Genomic DNA, 21,792 nt, shown 5'->3' with positions numbered 1-21,792 from the left:
TTTTTAAGCATTAGTATTAGTCAACTGTTGAAACCCTGGCTCATTTCTCAATTGGTTGTTTATCTTTACAATACTAGAGTTAGTAAATTGTTTTTGCCATGTGACATAATCTTTTTCTCATTTGGCATTTTCCTTTGACTTCATTTAGCTATTTACTTATTGTTTTTCTATTTATACATTCTAAATCTTGATGTACTCAAAATTTTGAATATTTCTGTTTTAAATATTCTTTTCAGGAATCACTTTCTCTACATCAGTTATTTCAAAATTTTTTTAAAGGCAGAGATGGAAGAGAAATCTTCCATGTGCTGGTTCACTCCCCAAATGGCTGCAATGGCCAGGGCTGTGCCAGGCCTAAGCCAAGGAACCCAGAGCTTATTCTGGGTATCCCACATGGGAATAGGGGGCTGAGCACTTGGGTCATCTGCTGCTGCTTTCCCATGTGTGCATTAGCAGTGGAGCAACCCATATGGGATGCTGGCATCACAGTAGGTGGCTTAACCTGCTATGCCACAACACTGGCCCTTCAAATTTTAATTATATTTTCTTCCAGTATGTTTATTGTTTCATATTTTATATTTATTTTTAAATGAATTTTATTTTTATTTTTAAAGCATTAAATAATCTACAATTTACTTTCTTGTAAGGTGAGAGGTCAGACTGTAACTTTATTCTACAGGGAATCCTAAAATGAATGTTGAGTGGCCTAATGGTCAAGAACCCTGACACTAGAGTCACGTGGGTTGATTTGTACCTTTGTAAGTCAGGCAGCTTTTCCATATCTCATCTACAAAATCAGGATGAAAATAATGGTACCAACCTCATAGGGTGGCTTTGAGGGTGAAATGTTTTAGAGCACATAAAGAATTGTATTTTGCCTAAAGACAGCAAACATTAGGTATTGTTATTACTACTACTTATTGGTAAACCCATCATGTCTATTCTTGAGATTTTTGCCCTGATGAAGTCCTAAATATTCATCTATATGTAAATCTGTTGCCAGAATCTGTTTTATTCATTCTTAAAGAAAAATCAATTTTTCTATTTTAAAATATTTCAAATAATACAGAAATGGATAGAGTTCTATGAGTATACATATAAAAATTTTTAAACATTTGCCATATTTATATGTAAATATGAAGATGTAAATATTATATGTACATACTACTTTTATTTATTTTTAGTTTTTTAGTTTTTTTAAAAAAGAGATCATTCAAGTTTTATTCAACATAGTACTACAAAGTCCCAGCTAAAGCAATTAGACAAAAGAAAGAAATAAAGGGTATCCAAACTGGAAAGAAGGAAGTCAAATTGTCGCTATTTGTAAATATATATTTTTATATATAAAAAAAATCCCCAAAGACCCCCCCCCAGAGCTGATAGAATAAACAAATTCAGTAAATTTGCAGGCTACAGAATCAATGTGACAAAATTCAGTAGCATTGTCATAAATCAATAGTGAATTATCTGGAAAAAAATCAAGAAAGCAATCCCATATCCAATAGCTGCACTGAAGAAAAAGAAAATACTGGGAATAAATTTAACCAAAGAGGTAAAAGATATCTACAGTGAAACCCATAAGTCACTGATGAAAGAAAATGAAGAATAATTTTAAGTTTTGGATTATGATGTAACACTTGTAGTTTTTATGGTACAATATTTCAACACATAGAACCAGCATAAACCAATCACACCACACAATTAGCCTTCCCAGGAACCTGATTTCTTTACAGCTTAAACATCCCAAGTGCTTGGGCCCCTGCACCCGCACGGCAGACTGGGAGGAAGCACCTGGCTACTGGCTTCAGATTGGCGCAGTTCTGGCTGTAGCTTCCATTTGGGGGGTGAACCGATGGAAGGAAGACCTTTCTCTCTGTCTCTCTCACTGTCTATAACTCTGTTAAATAAAAAAAAATTATTGATTGGAAAGGCAAAGTTAAGGGAGACATAGGGGAGAGAGGTCTTCTATCTATTGATTCACTCCCCAAGTGGCTGCGAAGGCCAAAGCTGAGCCAGGCTAAAGCCAGGAGCTTCACCCAAGTCTCTCACATGGGTAGCAGGGACCCAAAAACTTGAACCAGCTTCTGATGCTCTCCCAGGTGCATTAGCAAGGAGCAAGATTGGAAGTGGAGTAGCAGGGATTTGAATTGACATTCATAGGCAGGCAGTGGCTAAATCTGCTGTGCCACAATGCCAGCCCATTATCTCTAGTTTTTTAAGAAATTTCCATACTGTTTTCCACAATGACTGCACTAATTTACATTCCCACCAACGATGTATAAGTGTTCCCCTATCTCCACATCCTTGCCAGCATTTGTTACTCTGATGTTTGGATTTTAGCCATTCTGAGAGAGGTAACATGATATCTCATTGTGGTTTTGATTTGCATTTCCCTCATGGCTAGTGATGTCGAGCACTTGAGCACTTTTTCATACATCTGCTGGCCATTTGTATTTTTCTTTTGAGAAATGTCTGTTGAGGTCCTTTGCCCATTTCATCACTGGCTGGATTTTTTTTTTTTTTTTTTTGGTGTTGAGTTTTTAAAGTTGCTGATATATTCTGGCTATTAATCCTTTGTTGGATAGGTAGCTCACAAATATTTTTCCCCATTCTATTGGATGTCTCTTTACTGATCATTTCCTTTACTATGAAGAAGCTTCCAAGTTTGATATAATCCCATCTGTTTAGTTTTGCTTTTGTGGCTTGTGCTTTGGGGGGTCTTATCCAAGAAGTCATCACTTAAACCAATGTCTTGGAGTGCTTCTACATTTTCTTCCAGCAACTTCATAGCTTCAACTCTTAAATTTAGGTCTTTGATCCATCTGGAGGTGATTTTTGTATAAGGTGAGAGGCATGGATTTAATTTCATTCTTCTACATATATACATCTGGTTTGCTAGCATCATTTGCAGAAGACATTATCCTTACTCCAATGTATGGTCTGAGAACTTCTGTCAAAAATCAGTTGGCTGTATGTACGTGAGTTCTGGGTTCTCCATTCTTTTCCACTGATCTATTTGGTTTGTATGCCAGTACCATGCTGTTTTCATTACTATAGCTTTGTAGTATGCTGTAAAGTCAGGTATTGTGATTCCCTCCATCTTGATTTTTCTTCCCTTCTGGATTACCTTGGCTATTCTGGGTCTTTTGTGATTCCGTAGGAATTTTAGGATTGTTTTTCCTAATCTATAAGGAATGTCATTGGTATTTTGATAGAGATTGCATTGAATCTGTAGACGGTTTTAGATACTATAGACATTTTAATGAAACTGATTCTTCCAGTCCATGAGCAAAGACTATCTTTCCATTTTTTTGTGTGCTTGCTCATTTCTTTTATCAATGTTTTATAATTTTCTTTGTAGAGATTTTTCACTTCTTTGGTTAAATTTATTCCTGAATATGTTACTTTTTCTGGCTGTTGTGAATGGGATTCGTTTCTTGATTTCTCATTCAGTGAGTTCAGCATTGGTGAATAAAATAGCTGTGTTTCTTGTATGTTTATTTTGCAACCAGCAACTTTACTGAAATAGCTTATCAGTCTTAACAGTATTTTGATGGAGACTTCAGGTTTTCCCATGTACAATATCACATCATCTGCAAAAATGGATGTTTTGACTTCCTCTTTTCCAGTTTTGATGCCCTTTATTTCTTTCTCCTCCCTAATTGCTCTTGCTAATACTTCCAGTTCTATATGGAGTAAGAGTGGTGAAAGTGGACATCTTTGTCTTATTCCAGATCTGAGTGGAAATGCCTTCAGCTTTTCCCCATTCAGTATGATATTGGCTGTTGGTTTGTCATAAATAGCCTTTATACTTTTGAGGTATGTTTCTTCTATATCTATTCTGTAGGAAGCTTTTTTTTATCATGAAGCAGTGTTGAAATGTATCAAAAGTTTTCTGTATCTCCATTTAGATGGCAATGTGATTTTTGTTCTTCATTCTCTTGATGTGCATTATGATGTGTATCGATTTGTGAGTGAACTTTCTTGCATCTCTGGGAAAATCCCAATTGAGCATAATGTATGATCTTTTTGATGTGGCTTTGAATTTAGTTTGCTAGTATTTTGTTGAGAATCTTTGCATCTATGTTCATCAAGGATGTAGGTCTATAATTCTTGTGTTGTCTTTGTTCAGTTTTTGTATCAGAGTAATGCTGGCCTCATAGAAAGCATTTGGCAGAGTTAAATTCTGTTCAATATTTTGGAGTAGCTTGAAAAGCATTGGCATTAGTTCCACTTTAAATGTTTTGTAGAATTCGGTAGTAAAGCCATTGAGTCCTGGACTTTTCTTGTTGGAAGACTTTCGATTACTGCTTCAACATCATTGCTTATTATTGGTCTGTTTAGATTGCCTGTATCCTCTTGATTTAATCTTGGTAGGCTTCTTATCAAGAAATTTATCCATTTCTTCAAGGTTTTCCAGCTTATAATTTTTCATAGGAGCTTCTTATGATCCCTTTTTTTCAATGGTGTCAGTTCTAATAGTTCCTTTTTCATCTGCAATTTCATTTATTTGAGTTTTTCTTTTTTTTTGCTAAATGTTTCTCCATTTTGTTCATCTTCTAAAAAACAGCTGTTTTGCTGATCTTTTATATTTTTGTAGCTTCAATTTCATTTATTTTTGCTCTGATCCTATTATAGTTTGCCTCCTACTGATTTTGGGTTTGGCTTGTTCTTTTTTCCTAAGTGTTAGACATAAATCATTAGATCTTTTATTTGACACATTTCTCAACTTTAATACTATAAACTTCCCTCTTACTACTGCTTTTTCTGTCTCCCACAGGTTTTGATACGTTGTTTTTATTTTTATTTATTTTGAGAAGGTTTGTGATTTCCTTTTCTCCTTCAATGACCCATTAAACATTCAATCTGTGAGTATTCTATTATTTTTCTTATTGATTTCTAGTTTTATTCCTTTATTGTCTGAGATAATACAGAATATGGTTTCAATGTCTTTAAATTTACTGAGACTTGATTTGTGCCATGTGCTGGGGAGAAGAATGTATATTCTGCAGCTGTTGGGTAAAATGTTCTGTAAATGTTAAGTCCGTTTGTTCAATAGTATGTTTCAACTCCAATGTATCTTTATTTTCTGTCTGGATGACCTGTTCATTGATGACAGTGGAGTGCTGAAGTCACCCACTAATATTGTATTGGAGTTTCTCTTTCCCTTTAGCTCTAGTAGTCTTTGCTGAGTGGTCCTGTATTGTTATATTGTCTTGATGAATCAAATCTGTTATAATTATATTTATATATGTGTGTGTGTGTATATATATATCCTTCTTTGTCTCTTCTCATAGTTTTGATTTAAAGTTTGTTTTATCTGATATGAGAATAGCTATTCTTGCCCGTTTTTGGTTTCTATTTGCCTGTTACATCTTTTTCAGCCCTTCACTTTCAGCCTATATGTATCTTTATTTGTGAAGTGACTTTTTTGTAGGCAGCATATAATGGGGTCTTGGTTGTTTATCCATTCAGCCAACCTAAGTCTCTTGCCTGGAGAATTTAACCCATTTACTTAACCATTCAAGGTTAGTTTTGGTAGATAAGCACTAACACTTGTCATTTTGTTGATTGGATATTGATTATCTGTGCTTTATGAGTGAATTTGATGGTGTCCTGTATGTTCATGTTGTTTACTTCTAATATACTACTTCCTTGGGAATCTCTCATAAGGCTGATCTGGTGGTGGTGAATTCTCTCAGTTTTTGTTTATCTGGAAAATGCCTTATTCTCTGTCATTTCTAAAGGATAACTTCACTGGACATAACATTCTTGGTCAGAAGTCTTTTTTTTTTTTTTAAACCTTAAATATATCATCCTATTCTCTTCTAGCATGTAGGGTTTCTACTGAGAGGTCTGCTGTTAGTCTAGTTTTCCTTCATATGTAACTGACTCTTTTCTCTTATTGCCTTTAGGATTCTCTCCTTGTCCTGAACTTTCAACAGTGTAACTAGGACATGCCTTATAAAAGATCGTTTTTGTTTGAGTCTGCTCAGGGTCCTTTGAGATTCTTGTATCATGTCTCATTTAAGATTTGTGAAATTTTCAACTAGTATTTCATTTAGCAGGTTCTTGGTGCCTTTTTACTTCTCTTATCCTTCAGGAACACCTAAAATTTGATTGCTTGATAGTATTCCATAGTTCACATAGACTTTCTTCATTTTTAAATTATTTTCTCTTTATTTTTGTCTGATTGAGTTATTCCAGTTGTTCTTGAGATCAGAAATTCTTTCCTCCACTTAGTCTATTCTGCTGTTAAAGCTCTCAATCATATTCTTTATTTCACCGATTGAAGAGTTCATCTTCAAAATTTCTATTTTGTTCTTGAGTTCATCTCAGTAACATTTTCATTTATGTCACTCATTGATTTCTTTAATTATCTTTTTGTTTTGTTTTAAAGATTTTATTTATTTATTTGAGAGGTAGAGCTACAGACAGAGGGAGCAACAGGGAAAGAGGTTCCATCTTCTGGTTCACTTCCTAAATGGCCAAAATGGCTGGAGCTGGGCCAATCTGAAGCCAGGAGCTTCTTACGGGTCTCCCACATGGGGGCAGGGGCCCAAGCACTTGAGCCATCTTCCCTTGATTCCCCAGGCCATAGCAGAGAGCTGAATTAGAAGAAGAACAGCCAGAACATGAACAGGTGCCCGTATGGGATGCCACAGTGTCAGCCTCAATTTTTTTAAGCTATCTGTGTTCTCTGGCATCACTCTGAGTTTCCCTACAATCCTAATTTTGAATTCTATTTCCAGCATTTCATAGACTTCCCTCAACTCAGGAGCTAATTCTGAAGAAACACTGTGTCCCTTTGGAGGCCTTATGTGTTCCCACATTTATGTCTAGGCATCTGGTGTAGTAGTCCCTTCATCTTTTTTACTGGAAAAGAGTTCATGGTTTAGCTGTAAAGCAGGGTATCTCTTGGCTTGTTGCATTGGCTTTGATTCTAGGTGAGCCCAGGAGTGCAATCTCTAAGTGACTTCTTTTTCTTTCATTGATGTTGGTTATGTCTATAACTTACACAATAGTCTATTCTGCTGCAGTTCAGAGGGATTGAAGTGTGGCTGTGAGATGAATGTAGGACTGTCCCTCTGTCTCACAGGTAAGCCTGAGTGATACTGTGGCTATGGCACCAACTGCTGTGGCTCTAGGACTGAGTGATGCAGTTGGGCTCTACCTTAGATTCTGCTAGGAGAGTGCAACCGGTGCTGTACTTATAACGCCAACAGTCTTGGGCCTGGAACTGAGTCCTTTTCCATTCCTAAACGGTGACTAGAAGGTTTACAGGAGATGAGTTCAGAGATGCAGAGTACAGGTAGGTTCTTCCCTAGGTCCACCAGATAGATCCCAGGGGTAGATATATTAATATCATATAACATGGATTTATGACAAAGCTCATAAAATGAAGTTAATTTGGTATATTATTAAGGCATATAATTTAGTGTAGACAACATTCATAAATACCTATAAGCCAAATAATTTACTTTTTAAGCCATATATGTGTGTGTGTGTTCATGTTAACTTCCATATGTAAGGAAAAAAATGTTATTTATCTTTTTGTCTCTAGCTTATTTCACTTAACATCATGGTCTCCAATTCCATTCATATTGATGCCAATGTCAAAATTTCATTTTTTTGAAGACTCAGCAATATTCCATGATGTATGTTTACCACATTTTCTTTATCCGTTCATCTACCAATGAATGTCTAGGTTGATTGCATAGCTTTGGTAATGGGGCAAGTGCTGCAGTAGCCATGAGAGTGCAGCTATCTTTTCATACGCTGACACGATTCCCTTTGGACATAATCCCAGAAGAGGGATAGCTGGGCCATATGGCAGATCTAGTTTTAATTTTTTGAGGAATTTCCATACTGTTTTCTATAATGACTAAACTAATTTGCATTCCCACCAACAATGTATTAGGGTTTCCTTTTCTTTTCATCCTTGCCAACATTTGTTATTTTTTACTTTTTGATAACTATCATTCAGACAGGGTATGCTGATACCTCATTATGGTTTTTACTGGCATTTTCCAAATGACTAGAGACGCTGAGCATTTTTTTATGTGTTTATTGGCCACTTGTATCTCTTCTTTTAGAAAAACGTCTTTTCAGATCCTTTGCCCATTTCTTTTATCTTTTCAACTTTTATTTAATAAATATAAATTTCCAAAGTACAATTTTTGAATTAAAGCAGTTTTCCCCATAACCTCCCTCCCACCCACAACCTTCCAAATCTCCCACTCTTTCTCTCATCCCATTCTTCACCATGATTCATTTTCAATTATCTTTATGTACAGAAGATCAACTTAATATATACTAAGTAAAGATTTCAACAGATTGCATCCACAAAGACACACAAAGTATAGAGTACTGTTTGAGTAATAGTTTTACCATTAATTCTCATAGTACAACACATTAAGGACAGAGGTCCTACAAGGGGAGCAGGTGCACAGTGACTCCCATTGTTGATTTAACAATTGATACTTTTATTTATGACTCAATAATCACCCAAGGCTCTTTTTTTTATTTAATGAATATAAATTTCCAAAGTACAGCTTATGGATTACAATGGCTTCCCCCCCCATAACGTCCCTCCCACCGCAACCCTCCCCTTTCCCACTCCCTCTCCCCTTCCATTCATATCAAGATTCATTTTCGATTCTCTTTATATACAAAAGATCAGTTTAGCATACATTAAGTAAAGATTTCAACAGTTTGCTCCCACACAGAAACATAAAGTGAAAAATACTGTTTGAGTACTAGTTATAGCGTTAGATCTCAATGTACAGCACACTAAGGACAGAGATCCTACATGAGGAGTAAGTGCACAGTGACTCCTGTTGTTGACTTAACAAATTGACACTCTTGTTTATGGCATCAGTAATCACCCTAGGCTCTTGTCATGAGTTGCCAAGGCTATGGAAGCCCCCTGAGTTCACTGACTCTGATCATTTTTAGACAAGGCCATGGTCAAAGTGGAAGTTCTCTCCTCCCTTCAGAGAAAGGTACCTCCTTCTTTGATGACCCATTCTTTCCACTGGGATCTCACTCGTGGAGATCTTTCATTTAGGTTTTTTTTCCCCCAGAGTGTCTTGGCTTTCCATGCCTGAAATACTCTCATGAGCATTTCAGCCGGATCCGCATGCCTTAAGGGCTGATTATGAGGCCAGAGTGCTCTTAGGACATTTGCCATTCTATGGGTCTGCTGTGTATCTCACTTCCCATGTTGGATCATTCTCTCCCTTTTTGATTCTATCAGCTAGTATTTGCAGACACTATTCTTGTTTATGTGATCCCTTTGGTTCTTAGTCCTATCATTACGATCAATTGTGAACAGAAATTGATCACTGGGACTAGTGAGATGGCATTGGTACATGCCACCTCGATGGGATTGAATTCGAATCCCCTGGTATGTTTCTAACTCTACTGTTTGAGGTAAGTCAGCTTGAGCATGGCCCGAATTGCACATCTCTTCCCTCTCTTATTCCCACTCTTATATTTAACAGCAATCACTTTTCAGTTAAGTTTCAGCACTTAAGAAGAATTGTGTATTGATTACAGTATTCAACCAAAAGTATTAAGGAGAACAAACAAAAAAAAAATACTAAGAGGGATAACATATTAAGCTGCTCATCAACAGTCAGGGTGAGGCTCTTGTCATGAGCTGCCAAGGCTATGGAAGCCTCTTGAGTTCACCAACTCTGATCTTATTTAGACAAGTCCATATTCAAAGTGGATGTTCTCTCCTCCCTTCAGAGAAAGGTACTGCCTTCTTTGATGGCTCATTCTTTCCTCTGGGATCTCACTAACAGAGATCTTTCATTTTGGTCATTTTTTTTTTTTTTTTTTTTTTTTTTTTTTTTGCCACAGTGTCTTGGTTTTCCATGCCTGCGAAACTCTCATGGGCTTTTTAGCCAGATCTGAATGCCTTAAGGGCTGATTCTGAGGCCAGAGTGCTGTTTAGGCTTTGCCCATTTCTTAACAAGACTATCAGTTTTGTTGTTGAATTTCCTGAGCTCCTTATATCTCCCAGATATTATTATTTATCAGATGCATATTTCACAAATATTTTTTTATTTTTTTATTTGATAGGTAGAGTTAGACAGTGAGAGAGAGAGAGAGACAGAGAGAAAGATCTTGCTTCTGTTGGTTCACTCCCCAAATGGCCACTATGGCCGGCGCTGCACCGATCTGAAGCCAGGAGCCAGGTGTTTCTTCCTGGTCACCCATGTGGGTGCAGGGGCCCAGGCACTTGGGCCATCCTCCACTGCCTCCTGGGCCACAGCAGAGAGCTGGACTGGAAGAGGAGCAACCGGGACTAGAACGCGGTGCCCATATGGGATGCCGGTGCTGCAGGCAGAGGATTAGCCAAGTGAGCCATGGCGCCTGCCCCCACAAATATTTTCTTCCATACCATCACTTCTGTCTTCACTCTGTTGATATTTTTTCTTTGGCTGCGGAGACGTTTCCTAGTTTCATATAATCCAATTTGTTTATTTTACTTTTATTGTGTGTGCTTTTGGTGTCTCATCCAAAAGAATTCTGCATATAGAAATCCCTTTTCCCAAAAACACTCACTGAAGAGACTGTCCTTTCTCCAGGGAGTGTTTTTTTTAGCATTTTTGTCAAAGATAAGTTGGTGACAGATGCATCAATTTATTTCTGGGGTGTCTACTCTGTTCCATTGATCTATTTTCATTTCAGTACCACATCATTTTGGTTACAGCAGCCCTGTAGTATGTCTTAAAATTTGGTGTTGTGATGCCTCCAGCTTTGTTTTTATTGTTCTTGATTACTTTGGTTATTTGAGATCTCTTATATATCCATACAAATTGTAGCATTGTTTTTTGCTAATTCTGTGTATAATGGCATTTTGGTATTTTGACAGAGACTGTACTGAGTCCGTAAATTAGTTTAGGTACTATGGACACTTTGATAATATTAATTCCTCCAATCCATAAACATGAGAAGTCATTCCACTTTTTTGTGTGTTTTCTTCAATGTCTTTCATTAGTGGTTTGTAATTTTCATTGTACAGGCTTTTCTCCACCAAAAGACTGATAAATAAATGCAGCAAAGTTGCAGGAAACAAAACCAACACATAAATATCAGTAGCATTTTTATACAACAATTCTATTACTGAGAAAGAACTTATAAGAGCAAGCCCATCCCCAATGGCTGAAAAAAATATTAAACACCTTGAGATAACTTTAACCAAGGATTTTTTTTAGCCATTGGGTAGTCTTTTCCTTTTTCCTCTCTGCTTATTTTAAAAGAGTTCATATAAATACTACTGAAGTCAACAGAATGAACTTGTGACTGTGTAAGATGCCTTAATTTCTTGCCCTTCAAAGTACTAGGAGTCATTTACGATGTATTCTCATGCGAATTTTGCATAAATTAGGTATCATCATCCTGTTTCATGGATACCATCTGACGATTCTTCAGGTTATTACCACTTGTTAACTGAGTAAACTTGGACAAGTTTTCTGAGCTCTTTGTTACTTCATTTGTAAAGTAGATTTAATAAAAGGTAGGACCGCATAAGGCTGTTGTGGGAATGCATGGAAAGCACTTAGTACCATGAACATAATCTCAAAATAAGTGCTAGTTAGGAATTTATGCTTATTGTTACTTATGTAATATTACAAGACACAATGTCTTTCCTTCAATCAATGGTCTAGTAACTGCCAGCATGGGGAATCATGATACAGTAGACACAGATAAAAGGAGGCCAATGGTATTTCTCAAGCAAAGTTATAATGTTTTCCTTGTTAAAGGATAATGAATAATATCTAATATAATACCTTGTATATAATAGGTTCCCCCCCAAAATTGTTGAACTAATGAATATAAAGATACCACATTTTTGTTCTATCTGCAGTTCTGAGGATTTAGGATGAAGTAATACTGAACTAAAAACTTCAATAATAATGTTATTCAAGAAATGTTAATTAATAAAATAGTACTAAAATTCTCATCCATGGTTTTTAGTCTATCTTCTTCCCGATGATCATGTTTACACACATGCTGGACAGAGAGATATTAAAAAGAGAGAAAATTCTTAGGGAATGCCAATCTATCAGAGCAACAGTTGTATTTTCCTTTTACCTATGTCCTTTAGAAACGTACTCTACCACAAAGTAATTATCATCCTTAACACATGTAACATGCATGCATGTGTGCACACACACACACACACACACACAGTCAGTTCTTGACATTTTAAACCATTCCAGATTGGCCCAATTCCAGTAAATCATATTAAAATGTCAAGAAAATTAAGTATTAAAGATACAATCTGGTCCTTCTTGAACTTATTTACTTGTTCTTTAAAAGAAAAAAAGATATGGCAGGGAGCCTCTGACTGCTTTCTCCATCTCTGCAGAAAGTCTAATTATGTCTTCTTGCTTTTATTCAAGCAACGTCTTTTACTCTGTGTAAAAAGATGAGGCACCAGAATATTCCAAACCTATGTGAGAGAAAGTGTGGCCATGTTTGCTATTTTCCTATGAGGTTTAAAATACTAGGGCAAGGGCCACACAGCGGCTCACTAGGCTAATCCTCTGCCTTGCGGCGCCGGCACACCGGGTTCTAGTCCCGGTCGGAGCGCTGGATTCTGTCCCGGTTGCCCCTCTTCCAGGCCAGCTCTCTGCTGTGGCCTGGGAGTGCAGTGGAGGATGGCCCAAGTGCTTGGGCCTGCACCCCATGGGAGACCAGGATAAGTACCTGGCTCCTGCCATCGGATCAGTGCGGTGCGCCGGCCGCAGCACGCTGGCCGCAGCGGCCATTGGAGGGTGAACCAACGGCAAAGGAAGACCTTTCTCTCTGTCTCTCTCTCTCACTGTCCACTCTGCCTGTCAAAAAATTTAAAAAAAAAAAAAAAACTAAGGCAAGGCCATCAGATTCTCTCAACCCTGAGTCATCTTGGGGGCGTGAGTAGCATTTAGATGTTACACCAAAGAATTATTAGAAACCAAAACATTAAAATTACTCCCATCTGAGAGTGAAACACAATCATCTTGACTTCTGAAGGAGAGAGGCTTCCTTTCCAATTCTACCATTTTCAATGCCAGTAATTACACCCTGTATCAAAAGACTGATGAGGAATGGACTTGGAAACTGTAGATAATTTAAGAATAGCATTGGTAATTAGACCCAGTCTTTGAAGAAGAACTCTAGTCAGGGGAGGTCTCAGAAAATCTTAAGTCTCAAGCACAATTCCTTGGACACTGCTCCAGAAAAAGAACACATCACTGTGTCCACCTGGCATCTGAAAAGTCAGCTATGTTAACTTGAATTGATTTTTCATAGCCATTTTCAGAAGTGATTTAGGTTGCTAATCAACTGGCAAAGGTTCAGTTCCTATCCAGTCAAGTAATCAAGGTAAAGAGAAATAAACACGTCAATGCAGCCAGTAAAGAAAGAATTAGAGAAGTCCTTTATCACTCTGAGAGACACATTCCTTTGCTGTGTGAACTAAATAACACACATATCACGGTCAACAAAGGGTTTAAAAGCAAGCCCACTTCCTAGTTAGTAGGTAGCCCTATGCTTTCTGTAGGATTTAAAACAAACTACTGAAGTCCAAGGGCCTTTTTGAAAGATTTTAGAAAAAAAATAGATGATGTGATAGATACATAGACAGAACAGACATAAAAGTCATTTGCAGAACCAAGTGAAAGAAAAATGTATTCTTTTTTTTTTTTTCAAAATTCAGTAGCGTCTTCTTTCATTCCTTCCATATATTTTGTGAAATGCCAGTCCCTGTGCTAAGCACTGGAAATGAAATGGTCATCCAGAAAAGAAATGTTTTTCTCTGCCCTACTGGAGCTTCTATCCTTATGGAGGATATAGCCAATGATTACTTAGATAATCTTGCAGACAACATGAAAGTCATCAGGGTAGGCACTGTGGCACAGCAGGTTGAGCAGTCACTGCAGTGCAGGCATCCCATATGAGCCCCAGTGTTAGTCCTGGCTACTCCACTGCTGATCCAGCTCCCTGTTGGTGCACCTGGGAAAGCACTGTAGGATATCCCAAGGGCTTGGGCCCTTGCACCCACATGGAAGACCTGCAGGAGGCTCCTGGCTCCTAACTTCTGCCTGGCCCAGCCCTGGCCATTGCAGCCATTTGGCAAGTGAACCAGTGGATGGAAGATTTCTCTCTGTCTCTCCTTTCTCTCTCCATAACTCTGACTTTCAAATAAACAATCTTTTTTAATAATCTGAAATTCATCATTGAATCAAGTGACTACAAATGAGAACAGAGAGAAGGAAAGGAAATAACCAGAGAGGACAGAGAAGACTTCTCTGAGGAGGGATACTGAGGTGAGATTTGAAAGGGAAACAAGATAAGTGTTTACCAGGATTGCTAGGACAGGATGATATCTCAGGTAGACAATTCACTGTGTGCAAAGACAGGATGACATGGAAAGAAAGCTGATGGAACACTAAGGCACAGAGGCAAAGGTGCAAGGTAGAACTGGGGAGTACACACGAGCTGGGTTTTATCTGCACTCAACCGAACAATAGGAAGCCATTGAAAGAGTTAGAAGAGTGTGATATGGTCAGAATTACAGTTTTGCACCCATCAGTCTGGATGTAATATAGAGAATGGTCCAGAGGGAGCCTAGAGGAGTTATGGGGGAAATCAACTAAAACAGCAGGATAAGCTCTTGTTTTCTGGAGATATGGTTGTTTAGATCAGGATGTTGTCAGTGGTAAGAGATCAAAGCAGAGACTACTAGCATTTTTTAAAAATATTTTTTGTTTGAAAAGCAGAGTGAGAGAGAGGGAGAGAGAGAAAGAAATCTTCTATCTTCCTATTTACTCCCGCAAAGGGCTGCAGCAGCCAGGGCTGGGCCAGGCCAAAACCAAGAGCCCAGACACCACTGGGTCTCCCACATAGGTGGCAAGGACTCAAGTACCTTGAATCATTATCTGCTGCTTCTCAGACTTAGCAGAGGGTTGCAACGGACGCAGAGCAGCCTGGACTCCAGCTGGCACTCTGATAAGGGATACAGGTATCCTGAGCAGCAGCTTAATTTGCTGTACCACACTATCTGCATCAACTACAAGAATCTGAGTTGGATTTGAAGAAGAAAGGGGCTTATTGAAAAAAAAAAAAACTGATTTGAGGTGGAAGGGGTGGAGTTAAAACAACAATAGTTCACAGGGCCAAATACTGCTCATGACTCAGGCAACTAACATTTCTAGTCTAAGTAATTCCTAATCCAGAGTTGTGAATATTTTATGCTGTTCTGAGACCTCTCCCTTGACTCCCACAGCTAATCCAAGACAAAATTCTAAGAAACTGTGGAGATATGTTTCTGGTTAAGATACAGAAAGACATAAAGATTGGCACTTCTACTGTAGCAAAAGAAAATAATAATATTTTTTAAAACCATTAAAGAGCACTAGATACATATACACAAAAAAATCTCTAAATAAGCTATGTCCAAAGAAGTGCATGGCCTTCAAAAAAGAGTAAAAGTGGTGACTATTTTCACACTTTAGGCAAATTGCCTGGGCCAAGCACAGGCAGATGGAAAAGCAGCCTTAACACAGAGTTTGCTAGGATGAGGAGAAATCAGTTGAACTTGTAACAATAGATTGGGGTAACATGATACATCACAATCTGGAAGAATCTTAAACACAAAAATAAAATTCTCAGGGGCTGTGCTGGGGTGCCGCACGTTAAGCCACTTGTGAAACTGTCCATCCATCCTGGCGTGCCAGTTCAAGTCCCAGCTGCTCTGCTTCCAACCCAGATCCCTGCTGATCTGTCTGGACCAAGCACTTTGGCCCCTGCTACATGTGTGGGAGACCTGGATGGAGTTCCTGGCTCCTGGCTCCTGGCTCCAGTTTGGCCTAGACCTGGCTGTTGGGGCCATTTGGAGAGTGAACCAATGGATGAAAATCTCTCTCTCTTTTTTCTGTCTCTCTTCTCCACTAGCCCCATATATCACTCTGCCTTTCAAATAAACAAATAAATAAAAATAAATTTCTCAGAACAGCCAGTATCTCTCCCTCTCCTCTGCCCTAGGAACTCTGCTGAGTCTCCAGAGATCTTCTGGAGTTCAATATGGAGGATAAAATCAAAGTAACTAAAGCTGCAACTAAATACTCTTCTGGTTCAGATCTTACCAAGGAGACCCATCCTCCAGGTGCGAAGCTGGTAGCTGGGAATTGGGCTGAGAGGGCGAGAGAAATCTCCATGAGCTCATGGCAAGGAATAAACTAGGATGAATTATAGCTGTGTCACAGCCCGCTCAGCTAGATTCATATAGGATTTGGGTAAAAGTACCTTTCCCGACTTTTGGACTGAGGAAAGGGAAGCCCTTTGTGACAAAACCAGACAATTTCATGTATTGCTTTTGGTCCTTTTCTAAAAGTGTCTGATACAAAATTTAAAAATTATGAGACATGTAAAGAATGTAAAATGTAAAGAATGAAAATGTGACCCATAGAAGAAAAACAGAACAGCCAATACAAGCAGACCCACCTGTGATTAGATTTTCAACAAAGGAAATCTCTAAAATAACTATTTAATTCTGTGGTATGTGCTGGTATATCTTCTTCACCTCTGATTTTATTGAACTGGGTCTTCTTTCTCTTGTGGTTACTTAGGCCAATGGTGTATCAACTTTGTTTATTTAAAAAAAAACAGTTTTCATTTCACTGATCTTTTGTATTATATCATTTTGGTTTCAATTTTGTTTATTTCTTCTCTAATTCTAATTTTAGGTTTGGTTTGTTGTTGTTTTTCTAGTTCCTTGAGATGCATTAATAGCTCATTTCTTTGATGCCTTTCCAATTTCTTGATATAGGTACTAATTACTGTAAACTTCCCTCTTAGCACTGCTTTTGCTGCACCCCATAAATTTGATATGTCATATTATCATCTTCGTTCATTTCCAGGAGTTTTGTTTATTTCCTTTTTGATTTCTTCTATGACCCACTGTTCATTCAGGAGTGTGCCGTTATATCTCCTTGTGTTTACGTATTTTCTAGAGACTCTTAGTCTGTTAATTTCCAGCTTAATTTCATGTGGTCAGAAAAGATGCATGGTATGATTTTAATCTTTTCAATTTGCTGAGGCTTGCTTTATGGCCATGCATATGATCCATCCTTGAGAAAGTCTCATGCACTGATGGAAAGAATGTGCATTCTGCATCTGCTGATGAAAGGTTCTGTACCTATAAATTAGGTCCACTTGGTCCACAGTGTAGATTAGCTCCGTTGTTTCTTTGCTGATTTTCTGTCAGGTTGACCTGTCCATTGATGAAAGTGGGATGCTGAAGTTCCCCTTTGCTATTGTATTGGAGTCTATGTTGCCCTTTGGATCCATTAGCATTTGTTTTAAATAGCCAGACACCCTGGTATTGGGTGCAAATACATTTATTATAGTCACTTCTTCCTGTTGAATTGATCCCTTAATAATTATGTAATGCCTTTTTTGTAACTTTTAACAGTTTTTGTGTTAAAGTCTAGTTTGTCTGAGATTAGGATGCTCATACCTGCTTGTTTTGGCTTGCTGTTAGCATGGAATGTCTTTTTCCATCCTTTCACTTTAGGTCTGCATGTATCTTTGTTGGTGGTGTGTGTTTCTTCTAGGCAACAAACAGATGGGCCTTGTTTTTAACCCATTCAGCCAATCTGTATATTTTAATTGACGAAGGTAGGTTATTTACATTCAAGGTTATTATCAATAAGTCATGACATGGCCCTGCCATTTTTACATAAATATTCCTATTGCTTACTTTGGATTTCCTTTGTACTTTCACTAGGAGATCGTTTGCATTCACATTCTTTCATAATGATGACTATATTTCTGTGTTTCTGTGAGTAGCACATCTTCAAGCATCATTTGTAAGGCTGAACAAGTGGTGACAAAAAAAATAATCAGAAATTACCACAAACAACTACATGCCAACAAATTCTAAAATCTAAAAGAAATGGATAGATTCCTGGACACATACAACCTACCAAAATTGAGGCACAAACACATAGAAAATCAAAACAGACCAATAATCAAGATGAGATTGAATCAGTAATAAAGACCTTCCCAACAAAGAAAAAGCCCAGAATCTGATGGGTTCACTGCTAAATATTACCAGACTTTTAAAGAAGAATTAATTTCAGTTCTTCTCAACTATTTCAACTATTCAAAACAATTAAAGGGAGGAATCCTCCCAAACTCCATCTATGAAAACAACATCACCTTAATTCCAAAACCAAAAAAAAAAAAAATACAACAAAGAACTATAGACCAATAAAACTGGTGAACATAGATGCAAAATCCTCAACAAAATACTAGCTAATCAAATCCAGCAACGAATTAGAAAAATCATTGACCCAGATCAAGTGGGATTTATCTCTGGTACGCAAGGTTGGTCCACCTTACACAAATCAATAAATGCGATACATTACATTAAAAAATTAAAGAATAAAGACCAAATGATTATCTCAATTGAGGCAGAGAATGCACATGATAAAATACAACATCCTTTCATTATAAAAACCTTAAACAAATTGGGTATAGAAAGAACATTTCTCCACACAATCAATGTCATAAATGACAAATCTCAGCCAGCATCATATCAAAGCAGAAAATATTGAAATGTTTCCACTAAGATCTAGAACTAGACAAAGATGCCCACTTTCACCACTGCTATTCAATCCGATCCTGGAAATTTTAGCCAGAGCCATTGGGCCAGAAAAAGAAATCAACAGAAAGCAAATTTGAAAGGAAGAAGTCAAATTATCCCTGTTTGCAAATGATGTGGTTCTTTGGACAGTGGAACCAAAAGACTCCACTAAGAATATAGGGAATCATAACAGAGCTTGGTAAAGCAGCAGGATATAAAATCAACACACAAAAATCAATAGAATTTGAATACACAGACAATGCATGGCTGAGAAAGAACTTGTAAATTCAATCCCATTCACAATAACTACAAAATAATTTTAAAAACTTAGAATAAACTTAATCAAGGAGATAAATGATCTCTATGATGAAAACTACAAAAACATTAAAGACAGAGATAGAAGAAGACATTTAAAAATGGAAAAGTATTTCATGTTCATCAATTGGAAGAATGACTATCATCAAAATGTTCACTCTATTGAAAGCAATCTATAGATTCAACATGATCTCAATTAAAATATCAATGATATTCTTCTCAGATCTAGAAAAAAATATGTTCTAATTCATATGGAAACACAAGAGGCCCCAAGGAGGTAAAGCAAGCTTAAAAAAACAACAACAAAAAAATACCAGAGGCATCACAATATTAGATTTCAAGACATACTACAGTACAGTTATAATCTAAACAGCTTATCACTGGCACAAATATATACATGTAGTTTAATGGAGCAGAATAGAATCCCAGAAATCAATCTGCACATCTACCACCAACTAATCTTTGACAAAGGAGCTGAAATCAACCCCTGGAAAAAGGATAGTGTCTTCAACAAATGGTGCTGGGAAAATTGGATCTCTGCAGGCCAAAGTATGCAACAAGACCCCTACCTTACGCCTTATACAAAAATCAACTCAAAATGGATCAATGATCTAAATCTGTGACCTGATACAATCAAATTACTAGAGAAGAACATTGGGGAAACTCTGTAAAATATTGGAATGGACCACTGAAGCACAGGCAATCAAAGGCAAAATAGACAAATAGGATTACATCAAGCTGAGAAACTTCTTCACTGCAAAGGGGACATTCACCAGAATGAAGAGGCAACTGACACAATGGGAGAAACTATTTACAAATGATGCAACCGATAAAGGATTAATATCCAGAATATATAGAGAGTTCAGTAAACTTAACAGCAAAACAAACAATCCAGTAAAATGGGCAGTGGACTTGAACAGGCATTTTTCAAAAGAGGAAATTCAAATGGCCAACTGAACATGAAAAAATGCTTAGGATCACTAGCTACCAGGGAAATGCAAATCAAAAACACAGTGAGGTTTCATCTCACCCCAGTTAGAATGGCTCTTAGAGAAATCAACAAACAACAAATGCTGGCAAAGATGTAGGGGAAAGGTAGTCTAACCCACTGTTGATAGGAATGTAAACTTGTACAGCCATGTGGAAGCAGTACAAAGATACCTCAGGACTCTGAATATAGACCTACCATATGATCTAGCCATTTCCTTCCTGGAATTTACCCAAATAAAATGAAGTCAGCAGATGAAAGAGTTATCTGTACCCCAATGTTTACTGCAGCTCAATTTACAAAGCTAAGATATGGAATCAACCTGGATTTCCATAAACTGAGGAGTGGATAAAGAAAATGTGGTATATATACACTATGGAATATTACTCAGCTGTAAAAATGAACTGAAAACCATTATACCATTATATTTAGTGAAGTAAGCCAGTCCACAAATGACAAATAACATATGTTTTCCTGATCAGTGGTAACTAATAGAATACAAAAAATGTAATGTGTATTAGCAAAATTGACACTTTCAGAATTGATTATTTCTTACAGCCCTTGTCTCTTCTGTGGTGGAACAGTGTCTTTTTTTTCCTTACTTTTTGTTGAGTTCTTTACTTAGTAGAGGATTGATCTTATGATTATAAAATAAGCTGAAAGTATGTCATTGTGAAAAATCAAAAGAAAGAATAAGAAAGAAAGGAGGCGGCAGGGTAGGAGTATGGGTGGGTGGGAGGCTAGAGTGGGAAGTATCACTATCTTCCTAAATCTGTGTGTATGAAATACATGAAACCTGTACACTTTTTATTAAAGATTGTTTAAAAATAAAATCATTACTTTAAATATGCTAAAGAATTTAGAAGACTGACATTATGGGTGAACAGAATTCAATAGAGAAACTATAGCACTAAAGAAAGAAGATCTGAAGAAAAATTCCAGAAGATAAAAATATGGTATTGAAACAAAGAATGTAATGAACAAGCTTAACAGGAGACTGGAAACAAATGAAAGATTAGGGAGGCAAAGACGGGTCAACAGAAAACAGTCTATGAGAAGCACAGAAAGAAAATGATTGAAATACTGAACATAGTGTCAGGGACATATGGTTCAATAGCAACTAATCCAGCATACATGTGACTGTAGTTCTCAAAGTATATTTTCCCTCCAAAATGGAATCCAATTAAAAATCAATAATAAAATCATAACTAGAAAAATCCTCAAATATTTGGAAATTATGCTACAAACTTCTAAACAAGCCTTATTAAAGAAGAAATGACAGTCAAATTTATAAAATGTTTTATACTAAATGACAATGAAACCAAAGCATATGAAACTCTGGGATATAGCGGAAGAAGTGCTTAGAGGAAATGTGCACTTTAAATGGATATTACCAAAAATAATAATAATATTAAGCTAAGAACAAAAGGCATATAGATTGATGAGGAAGAAATAAAATTGTTTGCCCATAGCATAATTATGTATGTAGACAATTCAGGCAAACAACAGACTTACTGTAGGACTACTACTTCAATGTAGCAAGGTTATGGGATACAATGGCAATATAAAAAAAGCAATTATATTTCTACACACTAGCAAAAAAATAAAGAAAATTTTCAAAAATTTATTAGCATTTATATTGTCATCAAAGTGCAAACATCTTATAATTTTTAATATTTATTCAAGACTTTATGCTTATAAGCTGTAAAATATCACTGACAGAAATTTTAAAGGAACTAAATAAGTGGAAAGCATACTATGTGCAAAGATTAGAGAGTTCATTACTGTTGAGATATTCATTCTCCCCAAATTAATCTGTAGATTAAGCATAATCTCA

At 36.9% G+C, this 21,792-nt stretch overlaps 1 long non-coding RNA gene across 1 annotated transcript in view; it reads right to left on the bottom strand.

Annotated features, from left to right (window-relative positions):
* The window catches only part of LOC149122352 (uncharacterized), a 44,093-nt gene that overhangs the window by 1,225 nt on the left and 21,076 nt on the right, over nt 1-21,792 (bottom strand). The window lies entirely within an intron of this gene.

Source organism: Oryctolagus cuniculus, chromosome 14 (genome assembly GCF_051225735.1).
Source record: "Oryctolagus cuniculus isolate XC-2025 breed Fujian yellow rabbit chromosome 14, ASM5122573v1, whole genome shotgun sequence".
Lineage (NCBI taxonomy): Eukaryota > Metazoa > Chordata > Mammalia > Lagomorpha > Leporidae > Oryctolagus > Oryctolagus cuniculus.
Note: the sequence above shows the minus strand (reverse complement) of the source record. Positions and strands in the feature narration are given on the sequence as shown.